General features: G+C 38.3%; 1 long non-coding RNA gene across 1 annotated transcript; it reads right to left on the bottom strand.

Moving 5' to 3' along the window:
* Window positions 1–836: 836 nt before the first annotated feature.
* Window positions 837–12717, bottom strand: LOC117529933. Its single transcript, XR_004566151.1, has 3 exons — window positions 12643–12717; window positions 6436–6441; window positions 837–847 (listed from the first exon to the last, which is right to left on the bottom strand). It is a non-coding gene; the product is annotated as an uncharacterized LOC117529933 (long non-coding RNA).
* Window positions 12718–24662: the final 11945 nt, after the last annotated feature.

The following is a 24662-nucleotide window of genomic DNA, read 5'->3' as shown; positions in this document are numbered from 1 at the left end:
TCATCATTGTCCCATAAAGACATTAGCATCACCAAAAACTGCATGAGCTCTTCACAGACATATCTTAATATCAAAAGCCAGGGACTCAGAAACATGCACATCACTGTCAAAACAAGTGAATGTCTCCACAAGTTCAACACTTTCACCACATTCAGATACACATCTGATGGCCAAGACCACAAAGCCATTAAAAGCCAGTCTCTTAGTCTTGATCCAGAAACATGATATATCCCAGACTTGAATGCCAGACGAATCAGCTGAAAGGGGATAAACAGACAGAATTTGAGCCATATTCATCCAGGACAGACATTCGTACAGCCATGTAAGAATGCTGTACGAATACCCAGAATGTCTTTTGAAACCACCTCGAATGATAAGCACACATTCGGCGTGCAGCAGCTCTTCGACTACCTGAGTACAGGTCGACTGTGACACAACACAGCACATAACATGAGAAAATAAAAACAAAATAAAATATAAAAGACAAAGAATAAAAAGAACAGCATGAAATATTCCACAATGGTCCGCTTTGTTGAAGACCTGCCATGTCACACTGCTGGGTGCCAACCCATGGACAGATTACATGTAAACCAGGGTCACCTGACTATTGCATCACTGTAGCGCATATGTGATTGGATTATTGTGGACATCTGATCACCAATGTGCACATCCACAGCCATTATTACTGAATGGCCATCAGTCTCAGTGCAATGCAGTGAACCCATATACAGATGACCCTATATGACACACAACAGGCCATATATTGGATAAAATACAGTAGGTAAAGCAGGTCCTGACATTAACGCATCAGCCCCCCTTCCCCCCGTGGTACGCCCACCCTCTCTCTCTTACCCACCAGAGAATCAGTTATTTGGTGTGGGCACACATGCAGGAAAGTGATCAGCAATTTTTGAGCGTGCACACATGTAGCTGAGCGCACATGTGTGCCAGCTTTTCCTAGAAGGAGCGGCCAGTGAATCCAGCAGGGACATCATTCTGCAAGGTGGTGAGTGTGCTGTCCATAGTTTTGTTCCTGTTTTTTTTTCCCCTTATGTGTGGCCATGCTAGGCTTTTTTAAAAAATATATATACTTTTTAGTTTATTTCATTATTATTTATAGGGCTGTACCTTCCTGGCTGCAGTCAAGGGAATTTCCACTGCGTCTTTTCACATAATAGCAGGATAACAGCAGGATAATACCAGCACTGCCCTGAGCACTTTGTTTGCAAACATGTCATCATTTCAGCTGCAATTGGCACTCGACATTCAAGAGACTCCCATGAAGCATTCTAGCGGCACTCATGCAATATGTGTGCAGACATTTTTGCAGTAAGTCCATGTGATATTTGGCTGACATTCACCTCAACTTGAGCTAATGTGTTGTTATGAATTCAGTGAGATACCAAGTGTGAATTTGTCAGTCATTCGCGTGTTTAGTCACAAATTTGCATCTCCAATTACTCTCCAACTGTTGCAACCCAGTGAGATAGTACCCTTACAAAAACACAGGGGGCAGAGCTGGTGGTGGCAGAGCTGAAGATGTTGCAATTTTCTTTGGGAATGGCAGCAATGGACAGGATTAGGAATGAACATTTCAGTGGGACAGTACAGGTGGGACACTTTGCAAACAAAGTCAGAGAGGCAAGATTGAGATGGTCTGGACATGTACAGAGGAGAGACCCAGGGCATAAAGATGCTGAGGGTGGAGCCACAAGGCAGGAGGAGAAAAGGAAGGCCACAGAGGAGGTCAATGGATGTGCTGAGACAGATATGCAGGTGGTTGTGTGACAGAAGAAGATACAGAGGACACGGTGAGATGGAAACGTCTGACCTGCAGTGACTACCCATAATGGGAGTAGCTGAAAGAGGAAGAACTGTCCCTTTAAAGACAACAAAAAGTGCAACTTATATAAACTCATCTAATATGTCTCATATGGCTTCATTTGGTAAAGCAGGAAGCTGGATAAATTGTTTGAGATGTTCCATTCTGCTACCTCATTAGCTCATCCTTGGCCCAGATGGAGAGCAGTTCTCTAATTTTGGGTTCAGTTCAATTCCTAGCCATTTTAAAAGATGCAAACAGTAAAAAAAGAAATAATCTCAAAAGGATACTTTCCCAACTCACGTCTGCTGCTTCTAAATAGAGCTCCGTGATCAAACTGCAGATCTCACGGTCACTTGCATGCTGTCTTACTAGCAATATGACGTTATGGCGAAGTTCCCAGAGCGACTTGACAAGATTGCAGAGAAAAGTTAATTTGTGGGTTCCAAATATGACATCAGTCGTATGTTTGAGAGGCACTTTGGAAGAAAGAAATGTAACTGCACACGATTCATCTTCAGGTGCTGAAAATGTTCAGATGAATTATAGAATTTAAAATACCAATTTTCCTTCAGCAAACAAACCTACAATATCAAAACTCCTCATCTGTTTTAATTTTGCTTGGCAGAAGCAATAGTGATAGTTAATTGTACTTTTCCACCTGGGGGAGTTAACTTTATTCCATCCATCTCTTTCATTTTGACTTTTCTTGCACACTTTGTAACATTATATTTCAGATCTTTCTTGCAGGATCTTGATTTGTGAGAATGTTAAAGTACACCTGAGAATCGAGGTGACCAGATTTCTATGGGGTACTGTTTGAAAAATCAGAGGTTTATTTGTTTTAACTGAAGTTTGCTTGTTTGTTTTTTAATGTCCTTAACCCTCATCAGTACACGTTGTGAAACCTACTAATCTGGACACCTGGCATCCCTGCAGACCCAACCAGATAATTTTTAATAATGTGTTAAACTTATATATATATATATATATATATATATATATATATATATATTAGAACATTCTTATAGATACTTGTAATGTAACTAGATCAGGTCACTTTTCAATATTAAAGAAAAAAAAAAAAAAGACTATTGACTAGTGTTGCCAACTCTCTGAAAAATAAATAAGGGACACCTCACTGGCAGGGCTGACCGGCCCATGGAAATATAGACTGGAATGGACATGCGCGCCTCTATCTATTAGCGTCACTCAGGACAGGAAGGCGCCATTACTAAGGGTGTAAATGTGCAGCTCAACAATAATAAACTGACTGCTTTTTTTGCACTAGCGTCACTATTTCTTAATGGATTTTAATAAGTGTAGGCTTGTTTCAAAGCCCTTTGAAAGCTCTTTCCAATGCACCTATGCATGTGTGGGTGAAAAAAAAAAACTTTTATGTAAAATGCAGAAATTTGTGGAAATTACAACAAACTGTGCTGCTTTTCTCGCTTTATTGTCGCTATTTGTTAACAGATTTTAATAAAAGTAGGCTTGTTTTAAAGCCCTTTAATTGCTCTTTCTAATGAACCCATACATGACTAGGTAGAAAAAAATGTTTATGTAAAGTGTGGAAATTTGTGGAAAATATTCCATTCTGTTCATTTCCTGTGATTTTTTTTCCCTGTCAACATAATTCTCGATGGATTTTTATAAATGACGCTTGTAAGTTGTATTCATGCTAATTAAAAGGTCTAACAAACCCATACATGTCTGGATAAAAAAATCCTTATGTATTAAAGTATTAATATGAAGTATGCCTTGCCATTGTGCTCATTTACCTTGCTGCTTTTTCCACTGTAATATTACTGCTAGTCTTTTAATGACAACAACATATATATGATTTTTACTAACATTTTATTACAAGTAGATATAAAGCCATTCAGAATTTATGACTTTTGACCCTCAGTCAGGGTAAAAAGTACCTCCTCCATCCCCTCCAACCACACTGTTCAAATTTAAATGCCTCCTGTGACCACCATGTACATATCATATTAAACAACAGCTGCAAGTATATATATAGACATAAATATATTTAAACATTTTTGTTTCCGCATGTGAACGCAGCATAATGAAAAGAACTTATGGCATTGAGTTATAGTCTCAGTATATTGACATTAAATTGCGGCATAACGACTTTAAAATAGACATTTGTTTTACATAATTACATTAAGGCTCTTGTACAGTTCATTCTAGTATTGGAGAATTTGTTTTTGTGGTTCATGCAGTTGATGGTGAAGCACTGGCTGCCTTTTTTCTCCTCATATCACTTCTGTTTAACAGGATCAAGGTCTCTCTCCACCCTCAGTAATAGCTGCCATGGGGCATGCCGCTAGTCACATCCATTCCAGTCTCTATATATTTCCATGGACCGGCCAACTGACAATTGGCTTCACCCTTCCCTGCGTGTGTGTGAAACGATTTTTAACCATTTGACTATTGACTTGACCCTGCATTTAATCATTAGTGATTGATCTCTGCTCCCCTCCACAGCATGTCTTTTTCTTGGTTCTCTCCCTCAGCCCCAATCAGTCCCAGCAGAAGACTGCCCCTCCCTGAGCCTGGTTCTGCTGGAGGTTTCTTCCTGTTAAAAGGGAGTTTTTCCTTCCCACTGTCGCCAAGTGCTTGCTCACAGGGGGTCGTTTTGACCATTGGGGTTTTTACGTAATTATTGTATGGCCTTGCCTTACTGTTTGTTGTGATTTGGCGCTATATAAATAAAATTGATGATGATGATGATGATGAATTTAAGTAGATGCACACATGCATTTGTTATGATATGAACATGCGGAAAACAAATTATTATTTAGCAATTTATTTTTAGTGCAAAATAAATTTTCACTCACAATTTCAATATGAGCATCCTGTCCTGCTTCAAAGTATAAAAAAATGTCTTTAAAAATAAATCTTTCTCTGTCGTGTTATTGTTATAAAAGTGTATAAATTAACAAAAAAAAAAAAAAAAATCATCCAAAACAATGTAACAGTGAAAGTCTGAAAAAGTAAACAATACTTACAATACTTACAGCAGTTGTCGCGCACCTTTTCCATCCAGCCATTTTCCTTTTCCCATTTGCCCATGTATTTTTGCTTTCTTTTTTGTTTTGTTTTTTTCCAGGAGGAGTAACGACGTTACAGACATTGCTGTTCGTAGGCGTATCTGCAGTGCCAGTGTCGGTGTCTGTGTCGGTATCAGCCATGCTACTTTGGTATGGTCGTCCGACGACTGTCGTCGGCTCATGATTCTCATCCGGGATCTTCTTGCGAGCAGATGTCCCTCAACCAATGAGATAAGAGTGATTCTGTATCGTCAACTCATGTCTGTCAGCTCATTGGTGAAGAGCAGGAGAGAGGCTGGGATCATATTTACCGTACGTTTCCATATACAGCGCCAGTCAATTCCATTGACATTTTACAGACTTTGATTCTCACAGAAATACGGGACAAACTGCGTCCCATTTCAGGTCAATATGGAACGCACACTTATTTCCAAATAAGGGACGATTCCGTTTTTCAAGGGATGGTTGGCAACCCTACTATTGACTGGCTAGCTAATAAAGCACATTTCATTCTGAAAGAACTTTGATTTATATATATATATATATATATATATTTTTTTTTTTTCCACTTTTTTGAACAGGTCTTTCAAATACAAAAATTCTATACCTACCTCTATGGTGGGCACAGTTCAGCTAATCCGCTAACCGATAATTATCAAAGCTAATGTTTTTCATTAGTGGATTAGCTTTACAGATAACTTTTAAAACCATCAGCGGGCCAAATATCTTCCAATAAATTTAGTTCTGATAACCTTCAGTCCACTAACATTGTTTTTGCTGGTAAAGTGAGCAACGTTTAACAAAAACGTTTGTAAACCCTAAAATCAAACATTTTAGTCCCTGTCGTGTGTTTGTGGCAGACTGGTTGTCGCTTGCTGATGATGTCATCGTTAAGTGCAAAACATGATTGGCCGCACCACACAGGGAGGTTTGTGGCTAGTGTAGTTCAGGTTCACTTTGGACATTACAGTGTTACCGTCCGCTCAACACAGAAACAAAATGGACAGATTTTAACATTATTTTATTTCTTTGTGGCTGACAGGATCATTTAATCACCAAGACTCGGTGGGAGAGAGGAGATCTCATGTCATAGCTGTGTTACAGAGGGACTTTTCTTCACCATTTAGACACAATTTTTGATAATCAGGATGCTTTATGTGGAATATTATTTTTCTTCAGAATTTAATGAATCTCACTGAAACTAACAGGTAAGAATTTATATTTACTACGTGTCTCTTACTCTGGCAATCAATGCATTAATGGACTTATTTCAGTTGTTTAGGGTTCAAAGCGTCTGAAAAAGCAACAGCTTTTACAAGTAGGTCGTAAATGACGGTGTGTCTAATACTGAGATAAACTGTGACTTCTAATACTGTGTTTTACTGCTTTTAAAAGATGATGACAGTGTTTTGGGTTTTATTTTTTATTAATTCTTTTTTTGTGTGTTATTTTTGTGTTTGTGATCCTTGAATTTACCCAGCAGCCTCTGCGCCACTTAAAGTTAAACTGGTTTATCAGAAGCCGACAGTGTAATCTGATGTGGTCATGTCTGACGCAATACTAAAAGTTAGCGGTTATCGATTATCTGTAACAATAATCTGCAATCATATGTCCACAAATCATGTGCAATAATATGTCCACAAATCATGTGCAATAACAACTCGTTTACAAATCCCTGCACTAATGTCACCTTACCACATCCAAACTCCATTTCACATATTGTAAATAAGATGCTCCTATCTCTTTTTCAATGCCAATCATGTTTAGATATATGCATATGTACTATATATGTACGTACATATAGATATGTATATATGTGCATGTGTATAGGTATGTGTGTGCGTGTATGTATGTATGTATGTGTATGTATATGTACACACACACACACACACACACATATATATATATATATATATATATATATATATATATATGAGGTCTATTAGAAAAGTATCCGACCTTATTATTTTTTTCAAAAACCATATGGATTTGAATCACGTGTGATTACATCAGACATGCTTGAACCCTCGTGGGCATGCGAGAGTTTTTTCACACCTGTCGGTTAGGTCATTCGCCTGTGGGCAGTCTTTGAGTGAGGAGTGGCCCACCCTCTCGTTGTTTTTTCATTGTTTAGGAATGGCTCAGAGACTGCTGCTTTGTTTGATCAAAATTTTTTCAAAACTGTAAGGCACAAGTGAGTGGACACCATTCCATAAATTGGTTTTCGGTAAAATTTTTAACGGCTGATGAGAGATTTTGGTCTGTAGTGTCGCCGTAAGGACGGCCCACGGCGCCTGACGGCGATATGCGCTTCGAGGCGGCAGCGTCTCGCCGTTTCAAGTTGAAAACTTCTGCATTTCAGGCTCTGTTGATCCAGGAAGTCGTCAGAGAACAGAGAACTTTCAGAAGAAGTCGGCATGAGGAGTTTATTCGGACATTCCATTGTTAACGGACATTTTGTAATGAAAGAACGTGCGGGCAGAGTCGCATGTCGGGCCGAACCCGACCGCGGGGGGTCACGACAGGAAAAACACCTCTGTTGGAAACCTTAACGGGCAAGTTGGAACATGCCCAAGCTGTTAAACAATTTCTCAGTTACTCACTTGTTGAAAGCCATCAAAAGCCGCCTGAATGTTACAAATGGTTTTCAACACGGAGGTGTTTTTCCTGTCGCGGCGCACACAGATTTGCCGAGTCGTCACGGAAACGAGTCGGCGAATTTGCGCGCACGTCTTTCATTAAAAAATGTCCTTAAACAGTGGAATGTCTGCAGAAAGTCCTCATGCCGGCCTCTTCTGAATCTTCTCTGTTCTCTGACGAAGTCCTGGGTGAATTAAGCCTTAAATTAGGATGTTTTCAGGTCGAAACAGGCCGACGACGGCGCCTGGAAGCGCTGCAGGATGTCCCGCTCCGTGGGACGTCCTTACAGCGACAGAAACACCCCATAATCTCTCATCAGCCGTTAAACTTTTCACCGAAAACCAGCTGAATTTCTCGAATAGTGTCCACTCAGATATTCCTCACAGGTCCAGAAAAAATTGATAAAGCAACGCGCGCCGTCTCGAGCAGCGTGTGAAACAAAGGAATTCAGCCGAGAGGGTGGGACCACATCTCACTCAAGGCCTACCCACAGGGAAATGACGTCACCGACATGCGTGAAAAAACTTACGCATGCGCACGAGGGTTCAAGCATGATTGGTGTAATCGCACGCCATTCAAATCCATATAGTTAAAAAAAAAATAAAAGGGTCGGCTTATTATCTAATAGACCATATATATATATATATATATATATATATATATATATATATATATATATATACATATTCTATTTCTACCTCATTTTCTTATGTCGTGTACTGCTACAGGTATTATTATTGTTATTGCTTATCCTTGCACACGCTGTTTGATGAACATTTTCCTCTACTTGCACCCATCTAATGTGTTTTTTAAGAGCTGATGTAACATGTGACTTTCTCCTCTGTGAGATCAATAAAGTTGATCTTATCTTAATGCCCGATCATTTTTTTTAGCAGTTTATCATTTTAGCGTCATAAAATATAACTTTTCAGTTTGCGGATTAATGGTTATTGAAGCTAAATTTCTGCTTAGCTGTGCCCACCATTGCCCTAAGCACTGCACTAATCACTGCATCCTGAATGAGAATTGTTCCGTCATGGTAGCACCCACGAAAGATTTACACACAGGTCAACATTTTCCAGGACAGACAATCCAGATACCATTATTTCAAACTGGGGCCTAAATAGACCCTGTAGAAAGAATTCTTGTGAAGCCCACTTTTTTTGTCAAATATGAACAAAAAGAAGTAAACTGAAGACAAATATATTGGTGACAATTCTGTAAAATGTACCCCTGAGTACATGGACCCCAAGTGTACTGATTACAGTTAAGGTTTTTGTTAACTCAAAAATAATTGGCAAATAGTGATGAATTTAATTGCAGGGATAATAAGGTAATAGGATATAGGAATAAGGATAATAATAAGGTGGCAGGGATAATTTTCATAACTGTCCAAACATTTAAAGTAAGATTTGCATTTAAGATATGTGTTCACATTCATGATTAGATATATTATAATTAATATTCAATAATATTTAATAATTAATATTTAAGTTCTGTTTAATATATGCATATACATTTTACAAATCTGTTTAAAAAAATGTACCTCTGATTTTATAAATGGCACCCCATAGATTTTATATTAAAATCTAGGACCTTTCTTGTTTGACTAGATGGTCAACATGTCAAGAGAAGATCTGAAGATTTTAATCCATGAAATAAAGGAAGGTGGCAGCTCTGGTGTTATGCTTCTTACTTATACATAAAGCTATTCTGGCAACAGTTGGTAAAGTGAGCTGTCTTATGACTGAAGGGTCGGCGGTTCGAATCCGGCTCCCAACCTGTCTAAAATCCGCATATTGCCGTTGTGTTTTTGAGCAAGACACTTAACTCACCTTGCCTGTGTATGAACACGGTAGTGGTTGGAGGGGCTGTAGGCACTGAATGGCAGCCACGCTTCCCTCAGTTTGCTCCAGGGCAGCTGTAGTAGCTTACCACCACCAGTTTGTGTGAATGTGCAAGTGAATGAATAATGCATCTTGTGAAGTGCTTTGGGTGTCTTGAATAGTGCTCTATAAATCCAAGTCATTATTACTATAGTATTTATATCTAAGTCATATTATAGCAATTGGTATCTTCAGATTAATTGCAATGCTATAACCTATGGTGAAGGCCGAGTTGCTGAAGGCTGAGTTCCTTATTCTATCAGGCATGTAAGGTCTTTTTGAAGGTCCAGTTGCACCTTGCTGTAATGGTTTTAGCATGACTGCTTAATGCCAACAGTGAACTGCCATTGATATTATTGTGGCTGTTTTGTTTGATCTCCATGTTGTTTGCTTTTCTGATGTTATTCTGTGTCTGGTGTTAATTTTCATGGGATATTATTGTTCTCCCTTTTATCTAGATTAGTCTTCTTGGCACTTTTATTTTGACATTTGTGGTGTGTTTGTTTCAGGTAGCTTAACTTCCTGTTTCTGCCCTTTCAATTTTTAAGTTTTAGCACTTCTTTATTTTATTGTTTACTCACCTACTTAACTTCATTCCCTCATTACCAGATTGTATTTGTTCATCCTTCTCTCTTTCATGCCATCCTGTGTTCCCGATCTATGCCTGCAGTGTTGGATTGATTGCTTGGTATGACAACCCATTTTTCTGAACTTTCATGTTTTTGGATAACTCTCTGTTGCCTCCCTCAGAGATACTGTTGCCGACTGAAGTGATCACAAATGTACCTGAACTCTGAACCCTGTTTTGTCTTGACCAAGACTGTGTTTTAGATTTTGGAACTGCTTCATTGCATTTGAGTCCATTTCAGTTACGGGTCCTCTCTCAACAGGCCGTAACACTAATCAACACCAGGACTTCTTGGGCACTGCACTTTACACTACTGTGTGGCCTTTCTGACTGCTGTGCTAGAGTGAAGGTGGATTGTATATTTATAATTTTTCAAACATATTTTATCATCCATATTTTTATTAAGTTATCTACTTATTTATGACATAATGCCATTCGTGCTGTGACAAATTTCGAACCTTGCACCTTAGTAGTAGTGGTATCATTTTTTATTATAATTCTTATTATCAATACAAAGAAGATAAGAATAATTATACTTTGGACAATAATTCCATATGTTTACATCTTCAAAACTTTACAGTTTACATAATTATCAACCACAATATTTTTATCCAAGGAGCTGAATTGCTGTGTTCCTTAAATACCCACTTTGTACATCTACTACTCAGAACTTAGTGTTTCAGTGCTTATCATGAAAGCTGAGAATGTTTAAACTTAAATGCAACTAATTTTCCTCTAATGCTAAAATGTTTACAGTTGATAGTCAGCAAAATCTATATGATGTGTCTCGATGGTAAATCACTTTTATTTTTATTTTGGAAATTTAAAATGAATTTGGTCAAAACTAAACATAGATCATACATGTAAGCATGAATGTGTACTGTTTTTCATTTGTAAATAACATCAAGAACTTAGTGTATTAAGTTGAAAATCAGTGTTGTCAAAGTAACTTTGAAAAGTTACTTTTTTAGTTGCTTTATACAGTTACTTTATGCAGTTACTTCATTAGCAGCTTTATGCAATTACTTTATGCAATTACTTTATTAGAATCTGCCGAAACCTTGCAACTCATAAGTAATATAACTAATAAGGTAACTAGTAATCTAACTTGGTTACACTTAAGATTAAGCAATCAGCAAAGTAACTAATAATTACTTTTCTGTGTACTAAATCTTACAAATGAGCACGTTAGATTATGAGTTACTTTATTAATTACATTCAGCAGCTGCCAACAAGTTGTCCGCAGCTGCTAATGAAGCAAGTGTATGAAGTAACTGTAAAATATAACTGTATAAGGTAACTACTGAAGTAACTTTTCAAAGTTACTTTGACAGCACTTTTGTAAATTAAACACTCAGTTGATTACCAAGTTGAATGTTAACAAAATTTTATATATTATAAGAATGTTTCTCCATCCAAAATTGCATCTAGTACAGGCCTAAAATTAGTTTTGGTGGAACGTGAACTGTACTTACAGTTAAGTGTTTTTTTTTCTTGTAGTTATAATGTTATATTACATTACAAAACTGTCAGGTGTACCCATTAACTTTACTTCTGCCCTATGTATGGTTGTGTACTTCTGCTTTTTTCTTTTTTTTTTAAAACAGCCTTGTTTATGAACTCTTGAGAGACTTTTTTTCCTCTGCAATCTGACAATAAGTTGAAACACCAACTTAAAAGTGTTCTTAAAAGAGGATTGACAGATTTGCCTGACTGACACATCAGATATTACCAATTAGGTGTAGTTTATTGAAGTGGTCATAAAGGGTTATTGTCTCTAATGTCTATCTCCTATTTCTTTCTTTTTCTTTTCTTACTTTCATTATCTTTAACTGGGATATACAACAAAGAACACAAAACATCTGAGAAGTTGAGACTTTTTTGCAAAGGTGTACAATTAAGAAGGAAAAAACAAGAGTTTGTAGTCAGTTGCCATCAATCACATCCAGCCGATCCCTTAGTCATGCTGTTTGTTGGAGAGACTAAGCAATTACTGTCTGCTCCAATGCTGCGGCTTGGCCCTTAGCTGCCCCTCTCCGTTCCCTTGGTAATGCTGTGAGATTATTGATCAAGTTGATAAGGAAATGCTTGGGCATGCACCTACCAGATTAGACCCAAAATCCCCTCAGTGGGGAAAGAGCAGCAGACAGACTCGCTAAGTCCACTGACAATCATGAGGTCTGACAAAAGTTTGAGCAAATGGACTCGATATCCGTGTCGGAAAATGTCATTACCTTTAGATATGTTTGCTTTAGCATGGTGTTGTTTGTAATGCTGGTTTTAGATCAGCGGTTATAGCGATTCAAGAATGTCAACTGAACAACGAGAGATTTGAATGCTTAGAGAGAATTGACATGAACATGAAGACACCATTTGTAGGTGTTAAAGTTTGCATTGATCTAAAGATAAGACAGAGTAAAGTCCAATGGAGTTTCCATTGGTCTATGTTGAATACTTTTCTTTGAAGGTGTTGTCACGCTATGACCGATTGAATAAACTAGTTAGTAATGGAATGGAATAATTTGTCTCATGGCAAATATTGCTTAATCTGTCAAATCCTGTGGGGCTTGGCCATGGGGGGAGGTGGTGTAACTTGTCCCAGCAGACATAGGCTGAGAGGGGGGTAAACCCTGGACAGGATGCCAGGCTTTTGGAGGGCACCATGTAGACAGAAACTCATTCCCACTTGCATGCACACCTACAGTCAATTTAAAGTGTCCAATTCACTTAACCTTCATGTCTTTGGAAGTGGGAGGAAGCAAAAAAGACCTCGAGAAAACCCACGTGAACACGGGGAGAACATGCAAACTCCACAGAATGGACCAGGTGGGAAGTGATCCCAGGACCTTCTTGTTGTGAGGCAACCATGCTAACCAATAAAGTACGGTGTCACCTGCTTAAAGTTTTTTTTTTTTTTTTTTTTTAAATGCCTGTGGGTTTTTCCTTACCACTGTTGCCAGTGTGCTTGCTCAAGGGTGGGCAAGGATAGACCTTCCTCATGTAGCGAGAAGCCTGCATCCACCATTCAACAACCTCCTAAGTTTGCATAAAGCAGAAGTCGTAAAATTTCTTCAAAGACAACTCAAGATCTGGGAAATATCAAGATGCCAAAAGGACCATAGCACAGGATGGCCAACTGTCATCAACCCCAACCACTATCAGGATTTGCGGTTCTCTAAAGTGCATTCCTCACGGAGCTGTGAATTCCCTTATCAGCCCCGAAACCAGATGTTGCCAACTCCTTTCTCATCTAAAAGAACTGACCACAGAAAGACCTACTTTCCCAAAGTCTAAAAACTATGTCTTTATAACAAGATTAAAGTAAAATCATACCACAGATGAACTGCCATCAACTTGGATAGCAAACTGCAGTTTGTCTGGTTCCAATCGATGCAGAATTGAAAAATATAATATTTTACAATGAAATCCAAAACCCAGTCCCTTCCAGTCCGTGAACCAAAAGTGACCCCTGTTGGACAAATTGGGGAATGGCATGTAACTAACTGGTACAGTATTATAATGTTTAACCACCTTTAAAATGTGTACTTTGCTGTTGTAAGAAGAAATAAAAAAGAGGAAAAGGAAACAAATGTGATTATTTAACCTCACACATGAAATTGATATATCTGGTATTTTGTACTCTGATTATAGATTGTAGAAAGCTTATTTAATGTGTTTTTCACATATAATCGTGTGTGTGATATTTCTAAGGACCTTGTTTACTAGAGTTTTACAATACAGGACTTGCTTGGTTTGTAAGTGGGAATTTAAGAATAACAGATGCTGATTTATTATAAAACTAGACAAAGGAATGAAGAAGAAAACTACAGTACCCAGAATTCTTTAGGGTGGAGCTTTTAACCCTTTAAAAGCAAGCACCCGGGGAATCGCTCGCTTCCACGCTCTTGCTCCGCTTCCTCTTCTCTCTTCCTCCGGCTCTCTCTTTTTAGGTTTCGAGACGCTGCCCAGTTGTCCGAATTTTTTTATGACGCTTTGTCTGCAACCATGTGCTGTGTAAACTTATTTCTTCTTTGTGCGTGCCAACAAGAAATTACTTTTTCCTTTTTCTACAGATAACTTTTGTTCAACTTTGTAAAGTTAAACACGCAGGCGCAATTAACTTTAACAAATTAAAACCTTTTTCAGCTTGAACTCCAAATTCGTCTCGCAAACATTTTTCTTACAGTCAGCTATTTTTGTGTCGAGTTTTGTGATTTGATCTGGCTTCCGAAGATGATGACAAAAGATGAATTTTTGTTTTGGTGAATATAAAATGTTCCCAGTACATGACCTACAGAGACCGATCTGCACAGCACCTCCAAATTAAGACCGGGCTATGGTGTCAGATAAAAACAGAGTGGATTTATTTTAATTCTATTCACCTTCATTAACAATATCTCCTGTTAATAAACACCAAATTAAATTCCCTGCTGATTAAGACAAAATTAATTCTTAAACTCCCGCAACTAAACCAAATTATCTGAAAGTCATACAATAATTGGTCAGTGAAAGTCATCATCCTCAGAGTGCTTACTGTGATGTCGTGTTATTTAACTCCTGCCTGAGATAAATAAATATCTTAAACATGTGATGTGGTCTGTGATTTTGTATGTTTTACAGAGGGGGTCAGACTTGACATGTAGAACTTCCGACTGAAGATTAGAGACTGATTTTAATATTTCCTATTGATTGACCCTGAAATCATAGATATTACAACCTTGTTAGACTATAATTCAGTCATAGGTGGTGCCCCCAGTATTCAAGGTAAAACTATCCACAAGTGATAATTTCAAATATCCTAAAACACATATTATATTCTTCCTGATGCTACAGTCATGTGCAGCACCTCGGAGTGATTTATGTTGTGTTGTGGCATTGGTGAATAAACACAATTGAGTTGAACAGTTTGAATATTTCTTGGAATTCATTTACACCATTAGGAAACTGTGTGAACCTTACTGTGAGCCACCACTGACAATTAACAAACAGCGAAAATCAAGAAGAAACACATATGATCTTGGTTGTTTTTATTTACAAACACCTGTCAAGATATTAGTTATACAGTACTTTGTTAAGACTATAATTATTAATTATGTAAACTCAGTGCACTGCACTGATTAATGAGAGATGTGAATCATTTAAATATTTAACTTATGTGGTTGTGTCCACATATCCAGTTGTTTCAAAATGTTTCCAATTAAATATTTAAATGCATGCAGATTTATGTTGGATTCATTTTACTGATTCATTATTTTGTAGATCAAAATGCAATTTCAAGATTTGGCTCATGCATCACATGGGTAAACCTAGTGTAATATAAATCCAGGAATCCAATATCCTAATGACCCAGACTTGGATAAGCGGCTGAAAATGAATGAATATACTAATGATTATGAAGAGACTGCTGATTTCATTCATTTAAATGAGTAAATGAATAAGATAATTATAGTGGGCGATTTTAACATCCACACAGATGCTGAGAATGACAGCCTCAACATTGCATTTAATCTATTATTAGACTTAATTGGCTTTGTTCAAAATGTAAATGAGTCCACCCACCACTTTAATCATATCTTAGATCTTGTTCTGACTTATGGTATGGAAAATGAAGACTTAACAGTATTCCCTGAAAACTCCCTTCTGTCTGATCATTTAACTAACTAGGAGCCTTAAATCAGAAGTGCCTGACTCCGTGGTATAACTCACAAACTCGCAGCTTAAAGCAGATAACCCGTAAACTGGAGAGGAAATGGCGTCTCTCTAATTTAGAAGATCTTCACTTAGCCTGGAAAAAGAGTCTGTTGCTCTATAAAAAAGCCCTCCGTAAAGCTAGGACATCTTACTACTCATCACTAATTGAAGAAAGTAAGAACAACCCCAGGTTTCTTTTCAGCACTGTAGCCAGGCTGACAAAGAGTCAGAGCTCTATTGAGCCGAGTGACTTTCTTTGCTAATAAAATTCTAACTATTAGAGGAAAAAATTACTCATAACCTTCCCAAAGACATATTGTTATCTTTGGCTGCTTTCAGTGATGCCGGTATTTGGTTAGACTCTTTCTCTCCAATTGTTCTGTCTGAGTTATTTTCATTAGTTACTTCCTTCAAACCATCAACATGTCTATTAGACCCCATTCCTACCAGGCTGCTCAAGGAAGCCCTACCATTAATTAATGCTTCGATCTTAAATATGATCAATCTATCTTTATTAGTTGGCTATGTACCACAGGCTTTTAAGGTGGCAGTAATTAAACCATTACTTAAAAAGCCATCACTTGACCCAGCTATCTTAGCTAATTATAGACCAATCTCCAACCTTCCTTTTCTCTCAAAAATTCTTGAAAGAGTAGTTGTAAAACAGCTAACTGATCATCTGCAGAGGAATGGTCTATTTGAAGAGTTTCAGTCAGGTTTTAGAATCCATCATAGTACAGAAACAGCATTAGTGAAGGTTACAAATGATCTTCTTATGGCCTCAGACAGTGGACTCATCTCTGTGCTTGTTTTGTTAGACCGCAGTGCTGCTTTTGATACTGTTGACCATAAATTTTTATTACAGAGATTAGAGCATGCCATAGGTATTAAAGGCACTGCGCTGCAGTGGTTTGAATCATATTTATCTAATAAATTACAATTTGTTCATGTAAATGGGGAATCTTCTTCACAGACTAAGGTTAATTATGGAGTTCCACAAGGTTCTGTGCTAGGACCAATTTTATTCACTTTATACATGTTTCCCTTAGGCAGTATTATTAGACAGCATTGCTTAAATTTTCATTGTTATGCAGATGTTACCCAGCTTTATCTATCCATGAAGCCAGAGGACACACACCAATTAGCTAAACTGCAGGATTGTCTTACAGACATAAAGACATGGATGACCTCTAATTTCCTGCTTTTAAACTCAGATAAAACCAAAGTTATTGTACTTGGCCCCACAAATCTTAGAAACATGGTGTCTAACCAGATCCTTACTCTGGATGGCATTACCCTGACCTCTAGTAATACTGTGAGAAATCTTGGAGTCATTTTTGATCAGGATATGTCATTCAATGCGCATATTAAACAAATATGTAGGACCGCTTTTTTGCATTTGCGCAATACCTCTAAAATTAGAAAGGTCTTGTCTCAGAGTGATGCTGAAAAACTAATTCATGCATTTATTTCCTCTAGGCTGGACTATTGTCATTCATTATTATCAGGTTGTCCTAAAACTTCCCTGAAAAGCCTTCAGTTAATACAAAATGCTGCAGCTAGAGTACTGACGGGGACTAGAAGGAGAGAGCATATCTCACCCATATTGGCCTCTCTTCAATGGCTTCCTGTTAATTCTAGAATAGAATTTAAAATTCTTCTTCTTACTTATAAGGTTTTGAATAATCAGGCTCATCGTAGTACCCTATCACCCCAATAGAGCGCTTCGCTCTCAGACTGCAGGCTTACTTGTAGTTCCTAGGGTTTGTAAGAGTAGAATGGGAGGCAGAGCCTTCAGCTTTCAGGCTCCTCTCCTCTGGAACCAGCTCCCAATTCAGATCAGGGAGACAGACACCCTCTCTACTTTTAAGATTAGGCTTAAAACTTTCCTTTTTGCTAAAGCTTATAGTTAGGGCTGGATCGGGTGACCCTGAACCATCCCTTAGTTATGCTGCTATAGACTTAGACTGCTGGGGGGTTCCCATGATGCACTGAGTGTTTCTTTCTCTTTTTGCTCTGTATGCACCACTCTGCATTTAATCATTAGTGATTGATCTCTGCTCTCTTCCACAGCATGTATTTTTCCTGGTTCTCTCCCTCAGCCCCAACCAGTCCCAGCAGAAGACTGCCCCTCCCTGAGCCTGGTTCTGCTGGAGGTTTCTTCCTCTTAAAAGGGAGTTTTTCCTTCCCACTGTCGCCAAGTGCTTGCTCACAGGGGGTCGTTTTGACTGTTGGATTTTTTCCGTAATTATTGTATGGCCTTGCCTTACACTATAAAGCGCCTTGGGGCAGCTGTTTGTTGTGATTTGGCGCTATATAAATAAAGTTGATTTGATTTGATTTAAAAATCTGAACAATATAACTATAGCTGGAATGAGAACAATGTCTGCATGAAAACACTTTGCACAGTAACAAAGTCATTCTACTGGCGAGGATAAATGGACTGCATTTATACAGCACTTTTTCATCTGCATCAGACGTTCAAAGCACTTTACAAATAATGCCTCATATTCACCCTGATGTGAGGGTGCTGCCATACAAGGTACACACCGGGATCAACTAGGGGATTAAGGACCTTGCTCAAGGGCCCTTAGTGATTTTCCGGTCAGGCTGGGAATTGAACCTAGGATCCTCTGGTGTCAAGCCCAATGCTTTAACCACAAGACCATCACCTCCCCAGGTCCAATTCTTCACTAATCAATAGGTCTTCCATTTGTCATACTATCAATTTCATGATATGGTTTGTGATCGAAGGCCCCATGCATAAGTGGCAGTAAAGACGTGTTACATTTTGCAGAAACTATTAGAAAGTATGTTCAGGTTTAAAACAGGCTCAGGATTTACATATACACTGCTGAGACAAAGTTTACTGAAGGACAAGGAGGTCAGAAATTATTCTCATGCCATGTCATCCCCTTTTGATTGTAATGTACCTCTTATATGTGCATGAAAGCATTTTCCAATGAAACATGTTCTTGTTCTAGGCACTCAAGTGGTATGGGGCTCTGAGAATAATAATAATTTCAGAAAGATGAGGCTGTATCTAAATTTTCTCTTTGAACAAGCAGTGTTGCATATCACTGAGATTGAAATCGATCATAGCTGTAAATTTTACAAAGCTTTTAACCTCCAAGCCACAAGAGGGCAGTAGAGGACCCCTTCCTACCCTCACAAAAACAATTTTGGATCTCACTCACCAGTGGTGGGCACAGTTCTGCTAATCCGCTAACTGCTAATTATCAAAGATAATGTTTTCATTATCGGATTAGCTTTTCAGATAACTTTGAAAACTGTCATCGGACTAATTATCTTTCGATAAGTTTTGGTCCAATAATTTTTAGACAGCTAACGTATTTTTGCAGACATGGTAAACAAAGCTGAATAGTTACAAACATCTATGTAATCTAAAATCAATTAAGTACCTACCTGTTAAATGTTTATAGTAGATGTGCAGTTCTATCATCCATAAACAAAGGAGAGCTGGTTCTAAAATAAACCGCTTTATCCTCTGCAGGCAAAGGAGAACTGGTCACAAAAAAGAAAAGAGCTCATTTCTTTTGACCCCATACTGATACGCTAGCAATATCACCCAAGTCATCCAGAGGCATACATTTTTAACTTATGGTTAAAATTTTAACCAAACTAATTTTGGACACGTTATTTAAATTAACGTCACGTCTAAAGTTTTATAAAGTGAAAATATCAGATTATGTTTTAGTTTTAAAGTAACACACAAATTTTGAAGGTTTTAGCGTGGACATGCTGTGCCCAGGTGCATTACAGATACCTCATTACATTTACGACAGAAGAAATGCATTTGAGATTAAACTCTATATTGTGCCTAAACCTCTTGTGAATATATTCTCTGGGTTTATAGATGTTGTTATTGTGTTTGTTTTATGTAAAAATGCCAGAAGCAGCTCAGGTTGCTCCTCAATTATTTTCAATTGCAATCATAGTAATCGATTCTTTGCTATTAGAGTCCTGCTTATGTCAAACACTGTCGTCTTTGTTCAAGAGAAATAAATAAATAAATAAATATATATATATAAAAGATGTCTGAAATTCAGTTTGCATTTATTAAATTATTAAATTATTAAATCTTAAATGTAGCAGACACGGATTATCTTGAATTTTGTTTTGGCAAGTTTTCACGGTCTGTACTGCCATCTACTGGCCAGTAGTGTTCATGGCAGTATTCACCCTAGTACTGAGCGTCCATTAGTTGGCAGTGTTCTATTTATTTTCACACCGGTTATCAGACAGTTATCTAATTACAACTTGGATTTTTTTTTTAAATGCCTTTTTTTTTTAACAAATAAAAAATGGCACATTTATCTGTAAACACCAACACACGACACACCTCACATGAACATCTTGGTTTACATAGAATGAATGAGTCAACCAATCAGTGTTAGCGGAGGCATATTTTGCCCATAATCCTTTGCCATGTGTCTGTGTTTGTTACAAAACTTCAGAATGAGTGCATTATTCAACATCAAAAGACATATGTTATATTTTAATTTTGTACAAATGACAGAATTGACATTAATGGAGTTATTCTATCAGTATTAATTTTATTTATAAGCCAAACCACAAGTCAGCACTGCTTTATTTTTCCAAGACCTATGCCTCATGGCAACACTGTTATTGAATAGAGGGTTGAGCTTTGTGGCTCCTCTCAACTGTTTTGCTGCTGGAAGTTATGTAGTAAACAGGAGCTTCCAGCAGTGAGCAGGGGATCTCAAAGACAGAAGTGCTGACTCATTGTTTGGGTCTGTAGTTGCCTTTGATGCTACCAGAAGCGATTGTGGTGTTAAAACTCAAAATCAGCTTGTTCGTAGTTGCAAGTGTACAGGAGACAATCATTTTCAATTTACTTTCATTTATATAGTGCCAAATCACAACAGAGTTGCCTCAAGGCACTTCACATAAGTAAGGTCTAACCTTACCAACACCCAAAGCAGCAGTGGTAAGGAAAAACTCCCTCTGAGGAAAAAACCTCAAGCAGACCAGACTCAAAGGGGTGACCCTGTGCTTGGGCCATGCTACAGACATAAATTACAGAACAATTCACAAAACGAATATACAGGAAATGCTGCTTGCACAGGACAAGAGGGTCACCAGCACAAATACAACTTCCATCTCTGGATGGAGCTGCACCTTAAACTGAGAGAAAAAACAGAATCACGCATCATCAGAAAGACAAGGTATACTGTATAATTTGCTAGCATAAAACAACAAGACAACAGAAGAAATACTAAGGTGATTGCTGGCCACGAGCCCTAAGCTTCACTAAAAGACCCCAAATTTAAGTAAAGTTGAGGCCACGGCACCTTCCGTTTCCTAATAAAATTAATTAAAAGTAAAAAGGGTAAAACAAAACTATACCAGCATGGTAGCCATGTGAAAGGGAAAATAAATGAGTCTTAAGTCTGGACTTGAAAGTCTCCACAGAATCTGACTGTTTAATTGACGCAGGGAGATCATTCCACAGAACAGGGGCACGATAAGAGAAAGCTCTATGACACACAGACTTTTTATTGATTCTAGGGACACTAAATAGTCCTGCACCCTGAGAATGCAAAGCCCGGGCCGGTACGTAAGGTTTAATTAGGTCAGCTAGGTAGGGAGGTGCCAGTCCGTGAACAATTTTATAGACTAGTAGCAGAACCTTAAAATCTGATCTCACTGGGACAGAAAGCCAGTGAAGAGATGCCAAAATGGGTGTAATGTGGTCAAACTTTCTGCTTTGTGTCAAAAGTCTGGCAGCAGCATTTTGAACCAATTTGAAAGCCCTAATGCTGGACTGAGGTAAACCAAAAAATAGAACACTGCAGTAGACCAGTCTAGAAGAGACAAACACATGGATCAGGGTCTCAGCATCAGCCATAGACAGGATGGGACTAATCTTCACTATATTTCGCAGGTGAAAGAAAGCAGTCCTCGTAATATTTCTAATGTGGAGTTCCTAACCACCATCATCTCCCATCAATGATCATTTCAGATGGACAGCACACAGGATGATTGGAAAGTCAAAAAGGTGAGATTGAGATGTTAGGACACATACAGGGGAGGAACCCATGGTATATAACCACACCATGGAGATGCTCTGCTGTACATTCAAAGCCAAATCAAACCTGAGAGCGCAAGATATAGAACCCCTGACATAACTGGTTAATGGACTGCATTTATATAGAGCTTTTCCATCTGGATCAGACGCTAGAAGTGCTTTACAAATAATGCCTCATATTCACATTGATGTGAGAGTGCTGACATACAAAGTACTCACTACAAACCGGGAGCAACTAGGGGATTAAGGACCTTGCCGAATGACCCTTAGTGATTTTCCGGTCAGGCTGGGATTTGAACCGAGGATCCTCTGCTCTCAAGGCCAACGCTTTAACAGGGCACAAACCCCACAGAAAGGGCAGGCCGATGACCCAGCTAAGACTACCATCCAACGGAACACCAGGCAATACATCCACGCACAATTGCTCACACTCCGAAGCTGAAGTCAGCGCACCAGAACCAAACAAAAATGCGTGTACCTGAGTATTGCTAGGACCTTGGTATCGCTGGAAGGTGTGGAGCATGGATCCAGGTGAAGGCTGGAGACTCGCATCAAAGTCATAATGTGCCAGGTGTTGTGCAGCCTGGCAGGAGGAACCTCAGCCATCTGGCTCTGGATGCTCCATGACAGATGGGTAAAATAGTGAACACTGTGAAGACACCCCACTGTGTGATGGATGCATGTGTGACTGGAGAGCAAAGGATCACATTTCGATGCAAGATGTTAATCTAGGTTGACAGAGCAGGAGCTGATTCTGCCACATTTTATGCTTGTAAACAATTATCCATCCTTCTATTATAACATTTTTGCCTCTGTTACATTTTGGATGGATGAGACAGACTAGTTGATGGTGTACTATGAACACAAAGTACTGTCTATTTCTAAACAGATTAAATCCATAAACTAAGTTACATGGCAGTGATGTCTATCAGAAATCTAATTTTCTATCTCTGCAGTTTCACAGTGGGCACATTTAATCTCATGGATATAAACAATTCCTTCTGTCAGACAGAACACTATGTGCATGTATGCGTGTACACGCGAGGTAACAGAGGCTGGTAAAGGAACCATCTGACGAAAACGAATGATTCATTTTATGGGTGTGGCAGTAATACAGTGGTTATTTGGATTAAATGAGCCAACATTGTGTCTGCTGGAAATGAGTTTTAGATGAACATTCCACAACTCAACATCATACAATATCTACTGCCTTTGACTTCATTAAATTTGGAATAGCCATTATAAGAATATGAAATGCTTCCCTTTCCCAACAAGGTGCAACTCATCAAATGTCATTTTGCAGATCCCACTGGACCAAATTTTAGGCTTTAGGCAAAAGCAGGCAGAAAATTTGTTGTTTGTGGTTTAACCCTTCAAAGCATAATGATGCTCTTCTGTATCCTGATCAACTTTACATCACATTTCTACAAATTATTGATTCCAGTGTTCTAGACAAAGGTGTCACATTCAGAAAGCTATCATTGTTCTGGACATTTTGACATGCAACACATAGCCATTATAATAAAAGCATGAACCTTTAAAGAGGAACTTCTTAAGGCATGGTAAAATCAAGAGACTACCCTGAGGCTCCAATGCTGCATTCACATGTTGGTGCAAAAAAAAAAAAAAAACGAACAAAAACATCACAGTGGTCATTATAACAATTTCTTTCTTTTGCTATTTTTAAATAACAACAGCATGGAATAAATTTACTTAATTGAAACATACAACAGTTTTACTGTTTTACACAGTGTTAGTTTAAAACAAAAACCCCTGGCACTGATGGCACCTTAAAAAGTAAATTTATATTATATATAAATTAATTCCTTTCTGAAAATTATTCACATTTACCTTTTTAAAATCAAGTGACTCTCTGCACTCAAATTATCCATCTCTTGCAGCCTGTTTTTCCTCTTCATGAAAGATAAAACAACATTGATTTTGTCCTTGTTGCTGTGGTAATCAGCAAAAATTGAAAATATTTAACTTTTCACAGTGTCCACAGCCAGAGGTGGTGGAATTTTTCCATCAACCACTCATTGAAAATAATGGAACATCTGGATTTCCACCTGCCAGTTACTGCCAAATTGTTGCCCCAATCTTCCACCTGGCACTGTCAGGATCTGCCCCTTCCCAGGGTTCATGTCTGGGTTTTCCCGTTATTTGGGTCTAGGCTTCCACTGAGGATTTTATGGTTTTACTTTTCATATCATTATACATTGTCATTTGTCTTGGTTTGGTTCTGTTCATTTTTTTACTTTGTGTAATGCTTTTGTTACCATTTTAATCTACTGTTTATCATTTATTTGTGGTTTAGTCATTCATTGCATTACCTGTATTCCATAGTCCCTGGTTTTGTTTTTATTTATCATTCATTCATTCATTCATCTTCTACCGCTTAGTCCTACTAGTCCAATACTAGTCCAATTAAGGGTTGCGGGGGGCTGGAGCCTATCCCAGCAGTCATAGAGCGCGAGGCGGGGTACACCCAGGACAGCATGCCAGTCTGTCACAGGGCCACAAATAGACAAACAAACACAGACACACCCACACACACACCTACGGACAATTTTAAAGATTCCAATCCACCTGTGGGAGGGAACCGGAGCCCCCGAAGGAAACCCACTCAACATAGACAGAACAGAACATGCAAACTCCACACAGAAAGTCCACGGGAATTGAACCCATGACCTTCTCGCTGTGAGGCAACAGTGCTAACCACTAAGCCACCGTGCTGCCCATTTTTGTTTATCATTTATTTAATATTCAGGCAGTTTGTTTTGTCATGTTTATTGTATTCACTTTCCTTGTATTAGGTCTTCTCTAGTTTTAGTTATTATCATTAGTTTTCTGGTTTTCCACT

Source organism: Thalassophryne amazonica, chromosome 17, assembly GCF_902500255.1.
Source record: "Thalassophryne amazonica chromosome 17, fThaAma1.1, whole genome shotgun sequence".
In the NCBI taxonomy this organism is placed as follows: domain Eukaryota; kingdom Metazoa; phylum Chordata; class Actinopteri; order Batrachoidiformes; family Batrachoididae; genus Thalassophryne; species Thalassophryne amazonica.
This window is presented reverse-complemented; position numbering and strand designations above follow the sequence as displayed.